We start from the raw sequence: 24,065 nt of genomic DNA on the forward strand, positions 1-24,065 counted from the left end.
CTATATTTACTCTTACCATAAGGTTGGTACTGAAGAAGTTTAGCTGTGCATTGCTCTTGGCTGTACCTTTTGCCTGTATCGCTACACTTACATTTATAGCTACTTGGTTATGTAGCATCACTCTTCATCTTATCTTAAATATTCTCCATTTTTTCGTATATTATCACATCTATATTTACTCTTAACAAAATTTAGAATAAAGGCAATGCTTTTGAAGAAGATTATGTGGTAAACTTCTTGAATTACCCCCCCCCCCCATCAGCATGGACAAGGTCTTTATAGAGCATGTCTTCACCAATAATGTAAGTTTGTCCATCTCAAGCCTTCAAACTTTGTTGTATATATTTGGTTAGGCATGACTGCAATAGCTGTTTATTTTTGGTGTTTGCATCAAATTGCTTGTTTAAAGTTTATTATATGTAGTTCATAAACAAAAGTTTGTCCTTTCTCAATTTAAGTTTTCAGTTGTACAACCAAGTTCCTTCTTCATACCATGTAAATTAAACTATACAGAGCAAGTGATCTTCTTTTGCACTACATGTATGCTTCTGTTCTTCATCTGTAATCCAGTGGTGTGGTTAACCTACCCACTACAGCACAATGTCATATTCTGTAATGTCTTAACTATGAAAAATGTCATATCATTCTACTATTATTTAAACCGTCTCTTTATTTGCCAATCTGAAATGGTATAAATTGACATCACACTAACCATTGATACTTATGAGTTCTTGATCTGTAATCCAGTGGTGTCGTGAAGCTGCCAACTACTTCACAATGTCATTTCCTGCCATGTCTTGACCTAAACAATACCATATTGTGTTAATGCAAATTTAAACTGTGTCACTTTATTCGTCACTAAGAAATGTGATGAATTGTCAGCACTGATACTTTTATGTGCAAAACCTGTCATCTGTCTGCTTGTTTATCTTTCAAAGTGAGGAAGATATAAGTGTTGAACAAGCGCAATCTCATCATCTTGCTCAGCTGCTTGTGCTGCAGCTCCCCAGCAGGGCTAACCTTTCTTGAACTGTATTGAAGTGATGTCGGTTTTTTATATTATTTTGTCGGCGTGTTTATTTGCACTGGTGGCGATCTTTGATGCCCAGTGTATGTAATCTGCTGTCTGCTTGTGCTTTATTATCATAGTGGCGAACTTTGATGCCCAGTGGATGTAATATGCCGTAATTTCTTTATTGTATAGTATAGGTTTTTTCTTATTCAGGATGCTGCAGTTATTTTACTGTATATATATATCCTGTCTTTGCAGTAAACCGGCCAAACCGTAAAATTACGGTACATAATTGGGCCGTCATGCAATCACAATGTAGGTTGGGCCTAAAACGTGCCGATCAGCTCACGGGCCGGCAGTAGCCCGAAATGAACCCCGGCCCATGATTGTGCGAATCAAATCACGGGCTTTTAACAGGCCAAAATTTTCTGGGTCCTTGTTTGGCCCAATCAGATATCGGCTGCGAGCAGGCCGGATGCAAACCGGGCCGTAGTTAGGCCCAACTATATGACGGGCTTTTAACAGGCCGAAATTAATGTAGGGCCGAAATGTTAAACGGGCCCTTAACAGGCCAAAACTAATATCAGGCCGAATTACTAAGCGGGCCTTTAGCAAGTGGGCCCAAAAGCATAGTGTCAAGTTGACGGGCTGAATCTGATATGGGCCATAATTGAGCCCAAAGCCTCTTAAAGGGCCGGACCTGATCTGGGCCGTAATTTGGCCCAGAACGTGGTAGGCTTTTAACGGGCCGGATCTCATATGGGCCACTATTAGGCCCGGAGCGTGGCAGGCCATTAATGGACCGGATCAAATATGGGCCGGCATTTGGCCCAAAACATGGCAGCCAGTTAATGGGCCGACCTACTAGGGTCCTCAAAATCTTGTGGGCCTACAGCTGGGCCGGCCCATTAATGTCGGCGAAATCTCGTGGGCCTTTAGCTGGGCTGGCCCATTATGACCCGCAAGAATCTTGTGGGCCTTTACCTGGGCCGGCCCATTATGGCACAAAAAAATCTTGTGGGCCTTTACCTAGGCCGGCCCATTATGGCCCGCAAAATCTTGTGGGCCTTTAGCTGGGCCAGCCCATTATGGTCCGCAAAATTTCGTGGGCCTTTAGCTGGGCCGGCCCATTATGGTCCGCATTCTGGGCCTCTAGTTGGGCCGGCTCATTTAAACTTGTTGGGCCGTGCCATGTGTCGACATATCATAGGCACCTTCTGTCAAGTGAGTGGATGACATCTGTCCCGATGATGAGCCGACACGTGTTTCCTCTAGCCAATGATGATTTTACACGTGGAAAATCCCCATTGGTCGTGGCTGTTAACGGGTTATCGGATCCAAAACCCGACTTGATAGCTTAACGGCGTTCCGTTACGGTGGATGCCACGTGTCGGTCACCCTTGACGAAAGCACTTCTGTGACGCGCGATTTATCGTCATGGAAGTGGACACTTCCGTGATGATAATTTTGGTAATGTCATGGAACACTTCTACGACAGCACATGTATGACTATCTTGATTCTGTCATAAATTTGTCATGGATGTACATGCATGACAAAAAAAACGACCTACTGTGACAAACACGTATCATCATGGAAGTGTATTCTTTTGTAGTGAGACGAGGTGGAGGAGCACTCCGGTGCGAGTCTCCCTTTGCTAGTGGCCAATTGGGGATCCTCGGTCTCTTGTGAGGAGTTCAACGTGGCCTTGGACACAGTGAGAACCTCCATGATGGCCGAGGTCAAAGGCATGCTTAAGAATTTTCTTGATGGTCTTAAAGTTTCCACCGCACCATTGGAAGTGGTCGATCCCACTAACAAGGTGACGAATGCTAACTCCACACTACAAAAAAAAGACACATCTGTGACATTTTGGGCCGAACGAAAATATTTTCTGTCATACATATGACACTTCTATGACGATAATTGTGACAAAACCCGGTATCATCGTAGATGTGGTGGGCTCCTACCTCTATGACAAAAAATCATGACAGAAAATGGGCTTTTCGTCCTGGGTGGGCCGGAGAGGCAGCTGCATGACATTCTTTGGGCCGTCCATGACGGAAAAAACCGTGGTAGAAGCGAGGGGGAGGAAAATTTTGGGGAGTTCCCGGTTACGGTGGGAGTTCGGGGGCCGAGCGATGCGCGTTTCTCTCGTACACCTACGCGCGTGTGTGCGAGGCGTTGGCTCTAACTGAACCCGAGCGATGCGTTGGGCTCTAATTGAACCCGAGCGATTGCACTGCTGGCTACTCGTTACTGAACCTGAGCGATCGATCGATGGATGTTAACTGAACCCGATCGAGCGATTCCTTTGCTACTATGGCTAACTGAAGCCGATCGATGCTGCCTCTGGGATGAACAGTGAGTGTTGCAGGGGGGGGGTTGGATGAACAGTGAGCGCTGGCGTTGCCTCTAGGTGAACAGGACCCCATGGTGTGGTGGAGGGCTAGATGAACAGTAGATGGTGGACGGGTGCCCGTGGAGGGGTGGTTGAACAGGACCCCATAGTGTGGAGGGCTGGATGAACAGTAGACGGTGGAGGGGTCCCCGTGGAGGGGTGGTTGAACAGTAGCCGGTGGAGTAGCGCGCGGTGGAGGTTGGATGAACAGGAGCCCGTGGAGGCTAGAGGAGGTCGATGGTAGCCCGTGGAGGCTAGAGGAGGTCGACGGTGGAGATGAACAGTATCCCGTGGAGTCCCGTTTTGTTGTATGCCACACCCCTCCCGATTAACAGGACCCCCGTTTCGACCGTAGCGCTCCAACACAAGTCCGTTTCGTCCATTTTGCGGTACGCCACACCCCTCCCGATCAACAGGACCCCCGTTTCGACCGTAGGAGGTCCATTTCGTCCGTTTTGCGGTACGCCAGACCCCTCCCGATCAACAGGACCCCGTTTCGAATGTAGGAGGTCCGTTTCCTCCGTTGTGCGGTACGCCAGGCCTCGTTTCCATCGCTTGTTCCGTCCAAGCCCTCCCGATGAACATGACCACGCATTCCGTTCTGACCCAACCAGTTGGCTCCCACGCGTTCCGTTGCCTCCCGATGAACACGACGCATTCCGTTGCCTCCCCATGAACACGACGATGACGTTGTTTCTTCGTTCCGACCCAGCCATGTACACGAGCCCTGGCCGTACGTATGCGCAAGTAGGTGTTCGAGACCCCGCCCGTATGTACACATACGTGGCCGTATTTTCTTTCTTGCACCCTGGCCGCTGTACGTATGTGTACATGCTACGTGCGCGCCTCTACTACGACACGTACGAGCCTCTACTATGACACGTGTGCGCCTCTACATCCACCAGTATGTATGTACATACACGTTCGCGACCAGAATGACAACGCTACATACGCTTCGACTAGGTGGGTCCCGACTATCAGGCACTTCCTTGCCTGTGAAGATGTAGCTGGTGGGTCCCAGCAGTCAGGGGGGCGAATCGTTTTTTTGCCCGAACACACTTCCTTGTGTGCGAAGATGTAGCTGGTGGGTCCCAGCTGTCAGGGGTAAACGTTTTTTCGTGAAATACGGTGGCCCGTCTGGTGGGTCCCTGCTGTCAGGTGGAGGAATAATTATTTTGCACGTAATAAGGAGGCACTTCCTTGCTGCGGCCATGGACCCAGCTGTCAGCCTCTCCATGTACAGTCCACGTCCGATGGAAGCCGTTCCTTGACCACGTTGACCACGCCGCACCGAGAGCACCAGGGCGGTGGACGACGGCGAGGCCTAGGAAGGGGACGACGCGGAGCCGGGGAAGACGCGGCAGTGGATGCCCACGTGTAGAGGAGTACGAGGGTTCACTGGTTCGATGCGGTGTGAGGCTGCCGTCACCGCAGAATAACATGGGGTGTGGGTGAGTAGAGGGAAGGCCTGGCCAGCGGTGGGAGTAGTAGGGGGCGGTGAGGCCTCTACCGCATCGCAGTCGGCCATGGGAGGCAGGAGCACGAGGCACGACCGGCGCTGGTTTGGGCGGCTGGAGCAAGAAGACTAGAGGTTGAAGAAGCACTACGACCATTGGATGGACATCGTATGGTCACTGGAGCTGGAATCGTGCATATTGACTAAGTTGACAAAGCCCTCCGTCCCCATCAACTTAGTAGGCCCACAAGTCAGCCTGCCACTATACTGGGTCCCAGCTAACAGGGGGAGTATTCATTTTTTTGTGCGTAATAAGGAGGCACTTCCTTGCATGCGATGATATAGCCGGTGGGTCCGAGCTGTCAGCAGCGGTAACATTTTTTCACGAACTACAGAGGCCCTTTCGATGGGTCCCTGATGTCAAGTGGAGGAATCATTATTTTGCGCGTAATAAGGAGGTATTTCCTTGTGTGCGGCCGCGGACCCAGCTGTCGGCCTCTCCACGTACAGTCCACTTCAGATGCATGTCGGTCGTTGACCACGTTGACCAGGCCGCGCCGAGAGCACCAGGGCGGTGGACGACGGCGAGGCCTAGGAAGGGAACGACACTGAGGCAGGGAAGACGGCGGTTGTTTCCCATGCGGAGGGGAGTACGACTATACGAGGGTTTACTGGTTTGTCTGCCGTCGCCGGAGAATAACAGCAGGTGTGGGTGAGTAGAGGGATGGCTAGGCCAGCGATGGGAGTACGGTGGGGCGGTGAGGCCTGCGCGGCAGCACAGCCGGCCGTGGGGAGGAGGTAGTAGGCAGTCCCGCCGACACTTGTTTGAGCGGTTGGAGCAGGAAGAGCAGAGATTGAAGAAGCACGACGGCCGTTCAATGGACATCCAACAGTCACTGCTTGTGCGTCAACCTTTTTTTAGGAAAGCCTCAAATATGTGGAAAATAGCATATAACCCATCTGCCATTATTTCTAATAATTTACAGCCCATTTGCTAATTCTTAAGGTTTTTTTGGAGCCCATATTCTTTTTGTTAGCATTACAGCGCATATTGGGGCCACGGTTAAAAAATTATACGAAATTTTGCATATTTCGGTGCGGTCCGAACTGTTTTTAATACCGAAATTTCGACTCACATTCCAACTGATTTTAAAAATAAATGTATATCAATATAAAATCCAACAAATTCTCCACGCATAATAATTAATGTAATTTAAAATATCGAAATGAAAAAAAAGATATTTGAAACGAATTGCCGATTTGATGTGTTTTAAAAATGTACAACACATTTCTCATTACTGATGGGCCATTTTCTTGGCCAGCCGAATGAAAGCTCTCCTCGTCTTGAAAGATTTGTAGCCCAACAGGCCTGACAAAGCGACTTACTTGGCAAATCACAAAAAAACTGGGTTGTGGCCGTGGACCCAGCTGTTAGCCTCTCCATGTATAGTACTCTTCCGATGGAAGTCATTCCTTGACCACGTTGACCACGCCGCGCGGAGAGCACCACGGTAGTGGACGACGGCGAGGCCTAGGAAGGGGACGACGCGGAGCCGGGGAAGACACGGCATTGGAAGCCCGCGCGGAGAGGAGTACGAGGGTTCACTGGTTCGGCTGCGGTGTGAGGCTGTCGTCGTCGCAGGGCCTGGCCAGCAGTGGGAATAGTAGGGGGCGGTGAGGCCTCCATGGTAGGACAGCCGGCCACGGGAGGCAGGAGCATGCGGCACGACCGGCGCTGCTTTGGGCGGCTGGAGCAAGAAGACCAGGGGTTGAAGAAGCACTACGGCCGATGGATGGATATCGTACGGTCACTAGAGCTAGAATCGTTCATATTGACTAAGTTGACAAAGCCCTTCATCCCCGTCAACTTAGTAGGCCCACAAGTCAGCCTCCCACCAAGGTGGGTCCCAGGTAGCCGGTCATTTTTTGTGCGTAATAAGGAGGCACTTCCGGTGGGTCCAAGCTGACAGCGGGGGGAACGCTTTTTCACAAAATATGGTGGCCCGTCAGGTGGGTCCCAGCTGTTAGGGGGCAAATATTTTTTTTTGCAAAATATGGTGGCCCGTCCAGTGGGTCCCTGCTGTCAGTTGGAGGAATCATTATTTTCCGCGTAATAAGGAGGCACTTACTTGCTGCGGCCGTGGACCCAGCTGAGACTCTTCACGTATAGTATACTTCCGATGGAAGTCGTTCCTTGACCATGTTGACCTCGCCGCATTCCATTGCATGCATGCGTCCATGGGCGTGGTGCGTCCCCACTATCAGCCTCTCAAGTACGGTCATCTTTCGATGACTCTCGGTTGTTTACCACGTTGACCACACCGTGCCGAGCGCACCCAGACTGGAACGACCCGGAGATGGGGAAGACGGGGCAGTGGAATCGCAGATGGAGAGGAGTGGGAAACTTCACTGGTTCGGGTGCGCGGCAGCACAGCCGCGGTGCCGCCCACGAGAGACAGGAGCAAGAACAAAGGTTGAAGAAGGAGCACGGCTGTTGGATTAACATCCAACGGTCCAGCTGCTAGAATCATTTGTTGATTAAGTTGACAAAACCGTGCGTACACGTCCGCTTAGTAGGCCCACAAGTCAGTCACCAAATCTGACGGGTCCCAGTTGTCAACAGGATGAATAATTTTTTTCGCAAAACAAGGAGGCACTTCCTTCCGTGCGAAGATACAACCAGTGGGTCCCAACTATCAGGTGGAGGAAACATTTTTTCAGCTTAATAAGGAGGAACTTTCCTTGCGTGCGACCATGGGCCTCGTGGGTCCCAGCCGTCAGGCTCTCCACGTACAGTCCTCTTCCGATGACTCTCGTTTGTTGACCACGCCGCACCGAACGTAGCGAGACGGTGGACGACGGCGAGGCCCTGGACGAGAACGACTCGGAGATGGGAAAACGCGGCAGTGGAGTCGCAGATTGAGAGGAGGAGAAGGGTAATAACTGGTTCTGTTGTGGCGTGGGGTTGTAGTCTGTGGAGAATAACAGGAGGTGTCGAGGGGTGGAGGGATAGCCTGGCCGGCGGTGGGGTAGCGCTTCGCAGCGATGCGTGCTAAGCAGAGCTGCTAGCCGCCGGAGGCCGGACCAGGCGGTCCCGGCGACGCTGGAGGAAGAAGACGAGAGATTGAATGTGCATGCCGGCCATTGGATATAAATCCAATGGCTGTGGATGACACAATCATTTGTTAACCTTTGACAACGCCCTGCGTAGGCTTCAACCTATTGGCCCACATGTCAGCCTGCAAAAATGTGGCATATATTTAACCCATGTTTTCTAGAATGTACAGTCCATTTGCTGGGCTGGGTGAACAAATAATTTCGCGTCAATCAGGCCCATTTATATTTTCTAAGAAATCCCGGCCCATTTGCACTTCCTTGAAATACACGTATTAGGTGTGCTCGTTATATATATAATGTTATGTTAGAAGGAGCAATTAATATCAAAGAATAAACCGGAGAGGCACATTTTATATATATATAATTAAGAAATTAGCGAGTTATTGCTCAAAATAAAAATGAGCGCATTATTATTAAATTGGTCCTTAAAATCTTCGCAAGCTTTTGTACGCAATCACCAGGATTTCCTTGCCCCTGAGTCAAAAACAACCAGGATTTTCCTTGCCAACTTCCGTTAAACATTTACTTTTATAAGTTAATAACACGTGGGATGTTTTTATAATGTATATATAAGTCTCTATAAAATATACGATAATAGTAATTATATAAATCTTTCCCTAATAATAAAGCACGGATTGACTCTTTGGGTTCACCGTCACGATACGCTTCTCTCCGTGAATTTACGCTTTCAGTCTTTTTCCGTTAGTTTTGATCAACAGTCCGTCCAATTGCTGTGAGGCGGTACTAAAAACTTTGTCCATCCAATTGGTCACGTCCACATTCTCTTATTGGTCCTGCATGCATGTTTTGGCCTGCATGCACGCTTCTGTATCTGTACCTTACCTGATTTTCACACATGTACTCAGAGTAATCCCACCTCGGTTGCTTACATGAAAGTCTACCTGTTTATATACCTGGAAAATTGCATATAAAAAACGAGCCTCTTGAATCAACAAACACAGAAAGAGAACATAGGGAAATTGTACAACAAAACGGCAGTCCGACACGAAGCTGTTCAGTCCGGCACTCGCCGGGGTGAGGAAGCGGAGGCGCAGCGCGCAGATGCCTGCGACGCAGCCTGTTCCACACACTCACCACCTCTACACCACGCACGACATGGACACGAGCGCGGAAGTAGGGTGGCTTGAGGCTCGTGGTGGACCGGATCTAGCAAGAGGAATGCCGAGGTCGGGCTGTGGACTCGGAGTGGAGGAGCCACGGAGAGGCCCGGGAGCCACCACGGCAGCCACAAGAGCGAGATGGGCCTGGCCATGCTTGGCGGTCGTCAGCCGACTTCGTGTTTCTCTGCTGATGATCCCTGTCCACCTGCTGCCCGGGGTCGGCTACATGTTGTTATCTCAGTTTTCTTGGTAGTTTCATTCTTGCTTATGATTAGACCTAGCCGTGTAGATGCAGATGGACATTGGAGGTACAGTGTTGGCACTGACGACTTGGATAAAAATATTTTTGTATGCACTCCGAGTGAGTCAGTCTATATACACTTAAATTTTCACATTCAGTTTCCTTCAGTTAGACGACAACAAGGAGATAATGCACTCCTTTTTTCTGAAAAATATCATAAGGGACATCTTTTGGAAGAATGACGAGCCATGTTGGCCGTAGTTGGAGTGAAAGAATTACAACTTTTTTGTGCCAAATAATCAAATATAGCACTAGTTCAGAAAAAAAAACTGAAACCATGAGAAACGTTGTTGTTGGATGTCAGTGCGCATCATATATCCTCTTGGCCATGCCGGTCATAACAGCAACAACTTTCTTCAGGCTGGTGATGCTCATATTGTCAATCATTCTCACTGTGGTGCCTAAGACAAAAACTCCTAAGGCAGCTTGGTAACTTATGATGTTATTACACCGGAGCACATGTAATGACAGACCCGGTAAATAAGAATAGAACGTAAGTGTGTGCCATATTTTTTTCCCGATGCAACGCACGGGCCCTTATGCTAGTATATATAATGTTGTAGAAGGGAAAACATAAATTGGACACATCATTACTTCTATAAGAGACCTGCGTTTTATACCCCATAGTAGGCATACTAACAAGTTCACAAACAAATACAATAGAAAAGGTAAACATTCATATCAAACTCAGGTTCACAGGACACGTTCATATTCATAGCCAACATTCACTATCAACAACTGAAAAGATTCATATATACACAAGCTCAGCATATCTATGCATCCAAATGATTGATAGATCACACGACAATATTCATACATAATTCACAAAAAGATTCAGATATACACATGTTCAGTATGTTTATGCATCCAAATGATTGAGATCACAACCAATATGATCCATGGATGAACTTCAATTACCTTGGGTACAGACTGGTAAATGGTGTTCAATCGGAGGTACTTCTTGCTAAAATTATTTCTTGTACGAGTAAACTTTCGAGTACATAAGAGGCAACACAGACAATCTGAACTTTGCTTGTAGGTTTATCCTCATATAGTGGCCTCGTGCCGAGGGAGGTTTGAGCAACTTGGCCACTACTTTCATCCAACTAGTTTACTGGCTCATCTTGGTCCTGTATCTCGCCAAAATTCTACATTGCAGACGAGAAAGGAGGCGGTTGAGAAAATGAACCACCCAAATTTTTTGTGCAGTTCAACTAAAATGGAGCATCCTTGGCATGCAGACTGATTAAGTGCCAGATGAATATACGTGTCAACCAACTTGTTTGGAATCTTTAGACTCCATGCCATATAGTTCGCTACCATATGTGCCAATAACCAAAAGGCACAAGTTGGGACCAAAGACTGGACTGCGTTTTTCTGGGCTATGCACCAAGTAATATTTTTGGCGTTCACTCTCCTAATACTTGGAGTTTGACAATTGGTTGACGCTGGTTGATACTAGAATGAATATAGGCACTTCTTATCAACATCGATGCTTGTCTGAGTGAACTTTGGAGTACAAAGCAGCAGCATAAGTACCTATCCATCTGATCATTTTGTGCAGTTCTACTGAAATCACCCGATGTAATGATTTGCCTGCGAGTTCAGGCTCCAAATTACTCCTTTATGAAATCAGCAAACAGTAGCACAATACCAAATTACCAATACATATGACAGGCACAATAATTAGGATAAAGACCAGTACCAACCTGTGTGAGGTACCATATCAATTACTATTTCCTTTGACTGGAAGCCAAGATAAGCCAAGCGACTAACAGCAAAGGAAGAAAGCAAGCGAAGATTAGCGATTGACGGGAAAGGATAGAAGCCGTCGAGGCAATGAAGCACCCAAAGTTTTTGTGCAGTTCCACCAAAATTGAGCATCCCTGTTGGCACATATATTGAGAGAGTGAGATTATTGTAATAGTGGGACTAGTTGATGAAACATACACTAACAAAAGAGAAGCACCCTCATTATCTTAATGGATAAAGTTAGCAACATAGTAGTCTTGCTTAAAGAGAAATATTAGTTTATTTAATCAGTGCTAGTTAGCTCAACTAAACACTCAAAGCATTGACATTTATCATAGGTTGCAAAAATTTAACGTGCAAAGATAAAGGAGTTTCTCATGACAGTAGCATGATACAATTAGAGATGATAACAAACTAATATAGATGAAGGCCTTAGGCCCGTACCAGCCTAAGAAAAAAAGCTTATTCATGTAGTCCCATAAGAGATGATAAAGCACTCACTAGAATCAGACAATAGTATATATTTTTGTGCACTTCAAATGTATGGTTGAAATCACTCTTGTTTACCAGTGCTGAGATTATATCGAAAGATTATCAAGAACTTCCAGCAGAGTTAAAGCACTGGCTGGGATACAGTTCATTGTATTGTCTTGTGTAGTTCCACTAAAATGTATGATTGGCACAACATGATCCCTGTTTGCACAAGTAGGAACAAGGTGAAACCTTCATTATCTTAGTGAGAAAGGATTGGAAGACATTAGCATATTACTCAAACAGTAGCATCAAATTCATGATGAACAATACGCAAAACATTGCCTCATTGAACCAATGGCAATAAATTGACATGCAAAACAATAACACTATTATGTCATGACACTAATAATATTCCCTCCCTGCTCCACCACATGATTCACCTCCATAGACAAACATACACACGTACATGATTCAGCATAGGGTCCTACTAAAGATTTGTTTAACTCCAACAGGAAAATTAGGCAGTAATAAATTAGTGGTACTTAAGTACTCCTAATTAATTAAGTGAGACAGCAGAAGTGGAAGGGCTCCCTGGAGGATCGTCTCACATGTAAGGTAGTCGTTACCGGAGCCCTTGAATGGCCTCGACTGAGGCCTCTGGCTTCAGCAAGATCGCCTTGGCACTGTTTATTCTTCTTCCTCCTCCTCTTCATGCTCTGTTTCTCTTTCTCCTCACCAGTTGGTGAAACCAAGTACATGATTGGCCTTCTAATTCAGAATTGGTTTTGTCAGTGAGGGAGTACAAGTGTACTAGTAAAAAAAGCATTATTTTCTCATGGCAGTCAGAAAATAGAGATGAACACATGCATTAAATATCATTCTTACCTAAAGGAAGGTTATGGCGCAAATATGGATGATGAGGATTGGAACATAGATCTCCCTTTGTGCAGTTCCACCAAAATGAACCAACTATTCCATTCTAACATTCTAGTTAAACATCACAAAAGTCACTTCTTTTAAGAAGAGTTTGTTGCCCCGAGAAACAAACATCCAAGAAACATATCTGGGTTGGTCCCATTTTTGTTCACTCTAGCCACCTACTCCTATGTGTGGATAGCAAATCTAGTCCTGGTCATACCACTGTGTACAGCGTTACCCCTATATTTCCCTTTTCGACCAAGAGACCGGTTGGATGACTAGTCTGTACTACTTTCACCCCCTTTCCTTCCTGTTTGTACCAAGTCCGATGTACATACTAAATTCCCCCACCCCACTTTATTTCTTGTTTGAACCAAGTACTTCAAGATTCGACTCCATGAAGTAGCTTTACCTCTAACAATAGAAGAAAAAAAATATGTGACGTTGGACCATCCGATCGAGAGGGGCTGAGAGGTAGAAAATGATGCACATGCAGCAACGTAGCGAGCTGGGGAAGTAGAGCTAAGGCGGTTTCGAATGAAGATATACCTGAAGGTCGTCGGGATGTGGATAGGTGGGCGGCGGGAGGCCGGATCCTCCCACAGGCAACGGCGAAGGGATTGGAGGACCTCCCGCGCCGGTGCTCGGCCAGAGATAATGGTGCGGCCAGCAGTGGGTTTCCTCCCTCGCTGTCGACGATGGCCTAAACGCTGCCCCTCCTCCCCTTCACCGGCGGAGGGGGATACGTCCGGATTTGTAACCAGCGGTGAGTATAGAAAGCCAGTGTTTTTTGAAGGGCGAAAGACAGTGTTACTACCCCTATCTTGTTTAGATATGGAGAGGATGAGAGTGTGTGAATAGAGCAACCCTAGCAAGCAAGCACGGAGGCTCCGGCCTATATATACGTAGTGGGTAGTTTTCCTTTTTCACTCCATCAAAACAATCGTTTAAAATTGTGTACTACTACATGCCAGGTCGCGGTTTTTTTAGTTGTTGATTGTTTTTTGAGATAGCTACCCGCTTGTTCCAATTGGTGTTATGGTGTGCCAGGTCGCACTTTATATCATTCAAGTCTGGTACTACAAGTCCCTCCATTAAATGAACAACCACCCCTCGTAAAAATTATGAACAATCCCACGGCTAAAATTAGCGGAAACGTGGGTTGCCCCAACATGCATTATTATTTATATTTTCTACTCCCTCCGTTCCTAAATATAAGTCTTTTTTATTAGCCACACCTAAGACAAGAATTTTTTTGTTAGTAGTGAACCCCACATGTCATAGACACAAAAATTGTGGCAAGATTCCCTTAGGCAAGCCAAAGTGTGTCTAACAATTTGAGCAACTCGGGTTAGGCAAGTGTGGCAAGTGTGGGAAAAATAATGTGGCAACATAAGACAAACATAGTCACAATCCAAAAAACCCCGTAATTTTTTGTGACATGCAAGAAAATTTGGTTAGTTAAATTTATAGTCAAAATTTGGAAAGGTGCATCAAATCAACACATGCAAGTATCAAAAGGAAAGTCACGGCATGCATGCATGCGTTGTACTCCCTCCGTTTCCAAATATAAGTCTTTTTAGAGATTACAACAAGTGACTACATATGAAGCAGAATATGTCTACTCCTACATACGAAGTAGCCCATTTGAAATGTGTAAAAAGACTTATATCAAGTGCAGTTCTTTTATATGTCGCGTCAACTCGTACAAGACCGAGAAATTTGATTACTACAACACCCTCTCCCTCGTGGACTGAGCTCCGGTGCCTTAACTGCACCTGCCTTTTGCTGCATGACAGGAGGGCCAACCACCTGTCATAGACGCAAAGGCAGGAGCAGTAAGTAGAAGCTTTCGCTACACGCTATCCCTCCCGCACAAGGTGGACGGACATGCAGCAGTGGATTCGATACTGTAGAAGTAGGAGTAACATCATTGTTCGTCTTCTCGAAGCGGCGAAGAGCCAAGCGCAACCCGAACGTGGCAGTTGCGAACGCTCGCGTGGTGTGGTTCCTTGGAGTACTAGCCAGGCTCTTGCATGAGACAAAATTGCTATTGTTTAACAATTAAATTCCATTATCCATTGGTTGATACTCATTCTGCATAGGTCCACGCGCTTAGCACCGTTTCCTCCTAGGGTCACCAATGTTTATTTGCTAATTAATAGCACTGCATGCAATGAACTAGCCATTGCAAGTCATTAAAAGCATGCACACCTCTCATCTCTTATTGGTTGATATGTCAAGAAACAAGAAACAAGGTAGAAGTTAATGCATCGCGCCTAAGTGTTTTGGGACTATTTGGTTTTCGTAAGATGACTTACACACCTATACAGAGGGAGTAGTATAGCCCTGTAAACCGGAAAGGAGTATTTGCCTTTCTAGAGATTTCAACAAGTGACTAGACTACACCGTGTGCAGTACTCCCTCCCTTCCGGTTTATAGGGCTCAAATCTCAAATCTCATGAACCAAGGCATTTTGCGATTGGAGGAATGTATCTCGTACTTTACCAAACTACCCTAATTAAACTCATGCATTAATTACATAGTTCTCTCATTTTTCCTCTCCGCCTTGGTCGCGGTGCACAATATTGAGCACTCCTATATGACTAGCTGCTCTATCTACATGCGGGACATTTCAAAGCATCCGGGCCCACATGCCATCCACCAAATCACAGCGAGGTGATACAGTCGAGACTCACCTGTAACCCCGGTGTGGCTATCATGACCCGTCATATCACAAAACCCACACCTTTACCAGCAGTGGTAAGGTGGCCTCCAAGTTGGACTAGACGAAGCAACCATCATTTCACGGGAACGCTTGTTCAAGCCCTTTCTTCCCTTTCTTGAAGAAAACCTCACTCTAGGCTACTCACTTCTACCATTTTTCTTCTGTACCGACGAAGTAAAGGTGGGCGAATCAGTTATGCTGCTATATTTTCATTCCAAGAATCTTCTTTTTGCGAAGCACCGACCGATTCTCACATCCTATTCTTTTCCCATTTTCATTGTGATTGTGGTTTCCTTTCTATTGCTTTTTTGTTTGTCAGTTCATTGATGGATCCTGGAGCACTAGGCAAAGAGTTGCCGGCGGACAACCCACTAGAGACAGCGATCTCCAGGAAGCGAGCACCGACCAATGAGTTGACCATGTTGGCGGGCCAACCCATGGAGACGAAGAACTCCAAGAAACAAGCACTGACCAAAGAGTTGAGGACGTTGGTGGACGAACTCCTCAAAGGAAGTTGGAAGAATAGCAAGGGCCCCACCATGCCTACCCCAGGAACTTTGACTGCCACCTATGTGAGGCTTAAGACTGAGTTTGAGGAGATAGTTGCCGTTGAGAAGCAGTATTCCCCCGACAAGGTGATGGCCCCCATCAAGGATGAGGAGATGGCACCCGGAGGGATGAGATCCCCCGGTGAGCTGCACAAGGTAAAAAATAATGGCTTATTACCATAGTTGTGGTTTTTGATTATTTGCAATGTGCTTGCTAATATGTTAGGGTTGTGCATGTGTCAGTGGACGTCCTTGATGATTCCGATGTCATGGCCTGCCCTGTTGGCATCGCCCCGGAGATCGATTCCGATGCCGCTGTCCATCCTATGGACATCGCCCCAGAGATCGATTTCGATGTCGCAGTCAGTCCTGTGGACATCGCCCTAGAAATCAATTCCCATGCCGCTGTCCGCGCTGTGGTCATTGCCCGAGAGATCGATGACAAGAAATAGTTGTTCGCGCTAATCCTTTTGGGTAGTTTGCATTGCCCTATGTTTTATTACCAGAACGATGTGTGTTATCAAACCATCATAGGGCTAGTGCACTGTCTTGTGTGGGAGGATCTTGCTACTTTTGTTTGATAGTGAATCATGCGAACCCTCTCCGAGTTATGGAAACAGATGTATCCTCACCAGCTTTTGATGTAATATATGGCATGCTTAGATGTAAGTTTGAACTGTTTATCATATCAACATGGCTTGTTTGATGATTCTTGGTGTTAGTAGGCTAGCTAATGTGCGAGCTATAGTACTTGCAAAACACTCACCGAAGAGAAACATTGGGGCCGATGAGCTCGTGGTACGCTTATACTTATCCCTCGTCGATCGACCAATAGCCCTAGCTCCTAAAATTGTAGGCTTGGCGATCGATCAGACAATAGTCAACATACATTCAGGACTCATTTTGTTCATAGGGTAGGAAAATCGTAGCAAAAGTACAGAGAACGTGCAACACAAAATCATAGCAGTGCAGAGACGTACTCCCTCCGTTCCAAAATAGATGACCTAGGCGGGCTAGTTTGGCCTAGTGGGTTTCAGTGATATGACGTGGTACAGTGCTGTCCAGTCTTCGTGTGTGGTAGCAGTATTGCGGGTACAGTAAGTTTTCTTGAAGAAGCGGAATTCAACAAAGTCATGATGGTTCCTTCGTGCGAACAACTTACATTGGGAAAGGTTGGGCCTGTGATACGACTGGGGTAGACCAGGATAATTTTGTGCATGGCAGGTGGACCAGGATGGTCGACGTCCCACATGCCGGCGAATGAAAGTATTCTTTTCGATATAGAGGAGGAGAAACGAGTATTGATTGTTTATTTTTTACGAAAGCTATTGTCTCCACTGTTACGACGAAGGAGTGTGAAACACGGCAGCCCAGTGAACTTGGCATGTGCACCACTCCCTCCTTCCTCATGTAATGCCCAGGTTACAACTTTTTCTCACTTTCTCTCTATCTATTTCCTCTCAAATGTTTTTTACCTTTATTTTGTAAGACACAATTGTTTTTATGCCTTTTTTTAGAATTATTTTTTATACCTAGGAGCACATGTAGAGACGGGCTCTTGCAGAGCCTACTCCTTGACTTTGTCAATGCCTCCCTCTCCTCCACATAAGGAGTACTACTTGCTATGCATGCATGCGGCGGGCAGCTGGCGTCTTGAGGGGCCAGGGCGGTGAGAGCGGGCTCTGGAAGCGGTCCGGGCTCCAGCATGGCCCACCTCACATTATCACCATATATTTCTTGGAGTCCATGCGTGGCGGGCGGGCGATCTCTTCTCCCTCCCCCGTTTCTCTCTTCTCAGCCGACGCCCAACGAGCGATTAGATTTCGGCTATCGACGGTTTATTCAATTACGGTCCCACATGTCAGTGAAATTGCGAGACAACGCGTGTCACCTCTGGTGAGCGGCGTGCGAGCCGGACTGTCGGGGTTGCGACGCGTACGAGTCATAAGTGTGCCGCCTTTTCCTTTAGAACTTGCGAAGCGTAACATTTTCGTGCGATCGATCAATAGAAATCCAGAACAAAATGACGAGGGTGGTGCTTTCCCGCTCGTTAGGCGGGCTAGTTCGAGTGATATGACGTGCTACAGTGCCGTCCACTTGCTCCATTTTTATGTAAGCAAGAGTTTACACTCTTACGCGGGAGGAGTGCAAAACACCGCGGATCTGATTTTGATCGAGGGATAACTGTTCACTACCAAATAATGGAGGATTGTTAGCGATTATAGCATGATAGTTAGGGCATCTCCAGCGCTGGCCCACAAATTTACACCGGCATCTGTCCGAGGACACTGATGCATGCCATCCGATGCTGCCCGCATACCTTTCGACAACTATATGAACTAACCGGACGAAATTCGTGCAAACAAAGCAAATTTCAAATTAACCGGATGAAATTCATTACATTTCAAAAACTTTTCCTACAAACTGGACGAAATTCATTACATATTTCGCACAAACCGTACTAAAACCTACTGTAAACCTAATCTAAACGATCGTCGGCGCCCGACCACCATGTCCGGCCATGAACCCGAGAAAGTCGGCCATTGCCTTTGCCTCCTCCTCATCCGCCTCGATAACCTCCTCCTCCGGAGCACAAGGTTATGAATATTACTGCCTCCACGTCACCGTCAAGTGGCTAATCGGCCGCCGATGTTTACCCTACCAAGCTTGGCGTCGACTGAGTGGAGTAGCGGTGGCCTTCCCGGGACCAGAGCGGCGGCGACCTACCGTGTACTACTCTTCCTCGCTGCCGGCTGCGCCCGCGCACGCGCGCCGACTTCGTGGTCGTGGAGGCGGAGGGCGGCCGGGGGGTGGCGGCAATCTCCTTCGTTTGCTCCTGCGACAGTACGTTGAAGAGAGCTTTGGAGCGCGCCCGGAGCGGAGCCGCCGATGTCCCTCGTCTGCTCCTGCGACAGTACGTCCAAGAGAGCTTCGAAGCGCCCAGAGGCCATGGTTGAAGTGGTGCCGACAGAAGGAAGGGACCGGAGGAGAATAAGTGTGGGTCTTTGGCTATGGATGGGAGCTGGGGCTCAAGTTAATATAGCGGGCGAATGGCAATGAGCCGCGGCAGACGGATGGACAATTGGCGGCGGAGTAGATTCATCGTGCGTGAATGCGGACGCTGCTTCAGTGACTTAACTACAGATGCGTTTGGGTTACTAACATGTGGGCCAACGGGCATCTGGCCCGCATGTCAGTGACACACCAATTCCACCTGCAGTTAAGTCCGGTGAATGCGGCATTGACACTCTGGAGAGACGATGACCGTTTCAGGTGGGAAGCGCGTGCTAGCGGTGCAAGGGGTTTCGGTGTGCAGTGGCACTAAGATCGTCGCTCACGATAGTACATACTCCGTACCATACTACCATAGTACCCTCTCTAGCTTAGGTTGTCTTATAGATTGCCATTGTGATGGACGATATACATGAGCAAGGCGGTCCGAGTATGACCGTTGGTGTTGAGCCAGGTGAATACATGCTCGGCGTTCACGTAGGCCTCCATCAAACGTCTAAACAGTAATGTCAGGCACCGCCGGGGCGCGCAGGTGATGGGCTCGCCGTTTGCGTTGCGCCTTGAGCAGGACTTTGATTTAGAGGGCGACGTGCATGCATTAGCATGCTTTGACAGCGTGGGCGTGAGTGTCTGACGCGAAGTATTTCATTTTCATTTGGCTGACGAGGGTGCGTTGCAGCGACGAGTCCTTGGTTTGATTCCCCACATACGCATACTTTTGGTTTTTACAGTATTTCTTTCTCCATTAACAGGTAGGCCCGCGTAGATAGATAAAGAACACGAGCTGATGAGGCACATGCAGACTTTTTGACTGGTCAACCAGACTAATACGGAGCTATACGCTGAGCTAGTGATCGTATAATCACCATATCTCGTATACAATGATCAAACTGAGCTATCAAGACAAGTTCGATGACCGCCAATGCATTTTACTCGGTAATAAATGACCAGGATTGAAGGGGAATCCAAATTTGCTTCGTCTTCTATCCTTGAGCTCTTGACAAACCAATGCACTATATGATTGTCCGGCCACTCCACCCAGAGCTCTCACCAAGCGTCGTTCATGCCACTGCACTGCACACTAACCGGTAAGGCAGCGATGGCATCTCACCACGCCGAGTTCCTCTCCGCCCATGACCGCACACAAAATGGTAGGGAAGCGATGGCATCCCGCCGTGCCGAGTTCATCACTGCTCGCGACCTCACAACTATGTGGGAGGAATTTGAAGATGCCAAGGCCGAATGGGCGGTAGAGCAAGAGGCGGCCAGAGCCGCATAGAGGGAGCAGAAAAGTTAGAAAGCACTCAAGAAAAGAGAGGCCCGTCGCCGCAAGAAAGAAAAGGACGCACGCGCTGATGCGGAGAGGTCGACAGAGATCCAAGCACGGTGGGTTGTCGCCGACAAAGCCGGGAAGGAGAACGACGCTGTCTGGCCAGCATGTGAGAAGTAGTAGTACTAGTATTTAGTGTGTGTGTCTGTGTCTGAGTACGAGCATGTACCAATACTACTAGTTACTACTATAGTTTTTAGAGCAAATTACCAGTATATTAGCCTAGACTAAATGGAAAAATTCCTATCCTAAGCATCAAATGGCATCTCTTTCTCTATAGGAATTGAGATGCATGTCATCTCACTTCCTATGATTTTCATATTCCTATCCTATGAACGAAAGGAGGCCTCTGTTGGAGTAACTACTGTAGCTAGCAGTACTACTGGTACAGTAGTTTTCTTCAAGAAGTGGAATTCAACGAAGTCATGATGGTTCCTTCGTCCGAGCAACTTCAAAGTGGGAAGTGGGCCTGTGATTTGACGGCTCATTAGTCATTGTTACTGCGGCGCGACGACCTGGGTGACTCTCCCTTGGAGTTCTACGTGCATGGCAAGTGGACCAGGATGGTCGACATCCCACATGTTGGCGAACGGGAGTATTATTTCAGATATCGAGGAGCAAGGAAACCGCGTGGTGTAGTATCACTGCTGATTAGTTTGCAAAAAGATAGTATCACTGCCGATTTATAATTATTTTTTATTTCTGATGAATGCTAGCGTTTCAACTCTTACGATGAAGGGTGCCAAACATGGCACGTACTGGATGTCCCACACGTCAGTGAAAGGAGTGGGACATGAACATCGTGGTAGAGCCCAACATAAAAAACAGCATGGTAGAGCGTCTCCACTTCTTCCACTTCTGGGTCGGAGACCACACGTAGTAGTACTTAGTGGTATGAACGATACAAAGTGCGACATGGAGAGAAAGACACGTCTAGTTGGAAGGTCTCAGGGCATACACGTAAACAAATATAAAAGTTAATATGTGCCTCCAACTAATATAGTAGTAGTGGAGTACTTAGGCACGTACTCCATAACATCACCGTGCATTGCACGTACAACGTTTAGTGGTAGTACGTAGTAAGATACAAATGCTTCCCAAGAGTTCCCTTCTTGACCTACTTTTGGGTGTTCGGTAGAGTGTATGGAGGGTGCATGAGTCCACACTTGTTTAGCACAAATACACTAGAAGCACGCATGAAGAGAGCATGCATGAAGAGGGGTGTTGAGTTGAGCATGCATAAAGAGGGAACAACTATGCTGAGACGAGAACACAATCAAACACACCCTATATGTCACGCATTTTCATACCATGTGTGCCTTTCTACTTCACTTACTGCACTACATTACTCAGGTTCGTACGTCCACTCCTGGGTACATGTCCGTCTCGTAGTTCCAGTCCCACGTGTTCTTCATATAGATGGAACGATCCTTGCATAACACGTGCACCTTGATGCTAGATGTCTCGCGTGTTGGCAAAAGGATGAACAAAGCTCACGTAAAAAAATAGAGTGGAAGAACATAGATTCCAGACGACCGAGAAGGAGCAAGGAACCTCGTGATGGAGCGTCTACACTCATAATATTTAATATTATTCAGCGATATAAAATTAACCAATCATCTCCACAGTGGACTGGAAGAGTACGAAACACGGCAGCCTAGTGTAGTTACATCATACTAGTACATGGCTAACCCATGCTATCACCGTATTTCTTGGCTTCCGTGCGACACCTATCTCTAGTAATCCAGCAGCCCGTATCGCTTCTCCCTCCTCGTCTCTATCAAAGTGCGGTGGGCTGGCGTTTCTGCCGTCTATTGAGGTCGGTTAACTATCACATGTTAGCGACATGCCAAGAGCATTCTAAAAAATTTTCCTTTCACGTTCCGTTTTCAAAAGGAAAAAATCCTTTCACGTACGAATTTGCATGTATGATTTGAGCAACTTGCATGTCCTATACTGCTCCTGTTTGATACTCTAACTTAGCTAGAGGTTAGACTAACTCATGACTAACCCTGAACTAACTGTAGCCAAACAGGTGTTTGGGTAACAGGGTTAGATTGACAATAAATGCACTTCATGGAGAGAGAAAAGTGATTTTTCAGTGGTCCCAATGAGAACTATCTCCAGTTAGCACCTCTTGGGTGGGATAGTTTTTTTTTGGTGGGTTCGGTGCAACTTGCTCCAATTTAAACCCTCATGCTTGGATACTTTAGGGCTATTTGAGCCCCAACTAGCTCAAAGTAACTCTAACCCATGGACCCAAATAGGGCCTATGGCCAGTCTCGATGCAGAGCAGTCATGTGCACCGGGAAGCGGTGCTCTCTCGGCCATCGCGCCACTTCAAAGCCGGCGCCAATGAGAGGTCGCCTCCGCTCTGGCCGGGAATTAATGCGGCACTGACGCTCTAGGGAGACGCTGACCGTTTCATGTGGGAAGCGCGCGCTGGCAAGGGAGTATAGGTTTTGAACCATTTCAGGTGTAGTACTGGTAGTTTGCAAAACTACTCAATTATTGCACTTAGTTTCCTAAGAAATTGTGGTAAAAAACGTTACTCCACAGCCCGCTTCGCTTCTCCTTCCTCTTCCACCGCCCGCACACATCCACGGGAAGCGACCGGTCAACCCTTATATAGGAGTGCTAGCACAAAAAGATGCATCCATGACCACTAAAATTTCCATATTAAAGTGCCGCTCCGGCGGGAGTATGGCGTATGTTGTTACCTTCGGCCGGCCCATGGCTACCGGGCGACGGTGACTAGAGAAGAGGCAGCGGGAGGGGAATGAATGCAGCTACTATTTGGGTTTGCCTTCCGGCTTAAATAAATGCGCAGCATCACATGTACCCGCGGGTGCACAAATTGTAACATATGTGTCTGCTTAAGTGGGCGTCACATAACTGGTGTGTGTGTGAGAGATATTCTGAGAGACAGAGTGCGTGTGTGCGACTCTACTCTTCGGACATGTACTCAACCTTTTGCATCGGGATATAAGTATAATGGTATTTACTTTAGCTAGTGATTTATGTGGCCATGTTAACGTAGTTGTGTCAAAAAAATGTCACTTCCTGCTCGTGATTTGCGTTATATAATTACAAGCAAGATTCTCATGCATTGCAGGGAACATCAATATGCATTTTTTTACAAAACACCTGTTGTGATTGACCCATGCAGGAGTAATCCCATGTGTAAAAACTAATGATATCTCGAGAATTTTATCGGAAAACTGGTATCTCAAAAATGTCATCGAAAAAATAAAAGATGAGAGATAAGGCGAGGAGGAGTGGAGCGTGGTGGTGACTGGTGGTCGGAATGGGCGGAGGCATGGGGATGGACGGCGCCGGCAGGAGGCAGCGGCCACCATGCATGCTAGATTGTTCCAGAGACTTATTCCTTTTTTAATTGCCGAGCAATGAGGTTGCGGGAGATAATGCTGTGGAGAGAGGTGCGGGTATCTTTTGTAAAATTATCATAGTTTTCTTTCTATCCTCATATATAGATCATACGGTCTGTATTACAAGATGGCAGGCACACCATCACCGCCAACTCATTTTTTAATAAGGGTACAGATGATAAGTTTGCTGACTACTAAAGTAAAGTGGAATTTTTCCATGTTATGCAAGTAAATAAAGGTGATTGTTTATCATACGGGTAAGGTTGGATGAAGGGTGGTAGGAACAAATGCTCCGCCTAGAGCATGTGTGTGTGAGATGGAGTCTTAGTGTGTGTGTGTATGTGTGTGTGAGAGAGAGATGGAGTCTTAATTTGTGTGTGTGTGAGAGAGAGAGAGATGGAGTCTGTGTGTGTGTGGGGGGGGTGCGTGCATGCGTGTGTGCGTGTGTGTTTGTGTGAGAGAGATGGAGTCTTACTGTGTGTGGGGGGGTGCATGTGTGTGTGTGTGT

This window comes from Triticum dicoccoides, chromosome 4A, assembly GCF_002162155.2.
Source record: "Triticum dicoccoides isolate Atlit2015 ecotype Zavitan chromosome 4A, WEW_v2.0, whole genome shotgun sequence".
In the NCBI taxonomy this organism is placed as follows: domain Eukaryota; kingdom Viridiplantae; phylum Streptophyta; class Magnoliopsida; order Poales; family Poaceae; genus Triticum; species Triticum dicoccoides.